The 1,485-nt window shown below is 46.5% G+C and overlaps 1 non-coding gene across 1 annotated transcript; it reads left to right on the top strand.

The window, feature by feature from the left end:
- Window positions 1–992: 992 nt before the first annotated feature.
- On the top strand, window positions 993–1,204 carry LOC118973570 (small nucleolar RNA U3). The gene has a single exon (XR_005062982.1). It is a non-coding gene; the product is annotated as a small nucleolar RNA U3 (small nucleolar RNA).
- The last annotated feature ends 281 nt before the right edge of the window (window positions 1,205–1,485 follow it).

Raw genomic sequence — 1,485 nt, 5'->3', positions numbered from 1 at the left:
GAAGAAAACATGCTCTTTGGCAGAGAAAGCTGTTCCAAAGTGAACTGTAAGGCAAAGTCTGAGCAGCTTACCCTGAGGAAAGGCTGATTGTCCTCTTTCCCGCCATGAAATCCCAGGTGTTCCTGCTCTTGCCACACCCACCCAGTCTTTCCCAAGACCATTTCCAGCAGGGACTTATGCATCTGAACAGGAACTGACAAAGAAGCAACTCGTACCAAAGCTTTCCAGGCTCCTAGTACTCACTCCCACCCCCACCCAGCCCCCCCACCCCGCCCTGACACACACACATACTAGCCAGCCCCAGGTCTGCAATAGACCAATCCTATGAGTCACCCGGATAAACTGAGGACTTAACAAATATTTATCAAAGGAATGAATAAATGAATGGGGGAATGGGTGAGTGAGTGGCTCCATGAATGGGCAGACACTCCCTTAGGGGGTGAGACTGCTTCCTCATCCAGGATGCTGCATGCTCCCAAAGAAAGTGATTTGGGACTTTCCTCATGGGTGTTCCATAAAGAAGCCACACTCTCTACTTTTCCTCAAGCCCCATGTGTCTTCTTTTTTCCTCAACTTTAATGTGGGGGACTGTGTCCTAGACTCCTCTGAGACCACATATGCTAGACTCTATACCTGGTATGTAGTAGATGTTCAATAAATGTGTGATAAACTGAAGGGGAAGATAGAAAGATAAATGAGACTTGAACCCTGCCTTCCAAATGTTTACAGTTTAGTGGGAGAGAAAAGATAGGTGCATAAGTACTAAATGATGGAACATTTAGTACTAAATGATGGCACAAAAAGGGCCAAGGAGTATATGCTATAGGAGGTCAGAGCTGAGAGAACTTCCTATAGACCAAGTCAGGGAATACTTCCTGAAGGAAGGGAATGGGACTTACGGCTGGACCTTGAAGGAAGAGAAAGATTGGGAGGAAAAGGAAAAAGGAGACGGACAGCTCCCAGGAAGAAGGCCAGTTGAAGTGATGTTCAGAAAGATTAGACTTGCAGGGATTATTTCTACAGTTTGTTACTAGAGAAGTTTCTCTGAACATGTAGAGCACCCGACACTTCAAGGAGGAGGTGCAACGTTCTCTTCTGAGCGTGAAGCCAGCTCTTGGTATTGTTTTTACAACTGCCATTTGCCATTGATGATTGCCTTCTCTTCCTTTGGGAGAATGAGAGGGGAGAACAGCATCTGAGTGGTTTCTGGGGAGAAAAATTATGTTCAGAAGCCTTGAATGAATTTAGTGCAGCTAGAAAACAGATATAAACAGAAGAGCCATGTATGTAAGTAGGTTCAAGCCAGACTGTAGGAAGTTAGGAGAAAGGATTTGGATAAGGCAGCCAGTGAGGGCTCTGAGCTGTAGCAGGAAGTGAAAGGAATTCTGGGAGGTGTGGGGTCTGCGGCGACATGGGTAAGGCACAAGGTGAGTGTGGCAAATCCTGCTGAGAGATAATGTGCCAGCACAGGGCTGACCAGAGCCA

The sequence above is a fragment of the Manis javanica genome, chromosome 1, assembly GCF_040802235.1.
Source record: "Manis javanica isolate MJ-LG chromosome 1, MJ_LKY, whole genome shotgun sequence".
NCBI lineage: Eukaryota > Metazoa > Chordata > Mammalia > Pholidota > Manidae > Manis > Manis javanica.
Note: the sequence above shows the minus strand (reverse complement) of the source record. Positions and strands in the feature narration are given on the sequence as shown.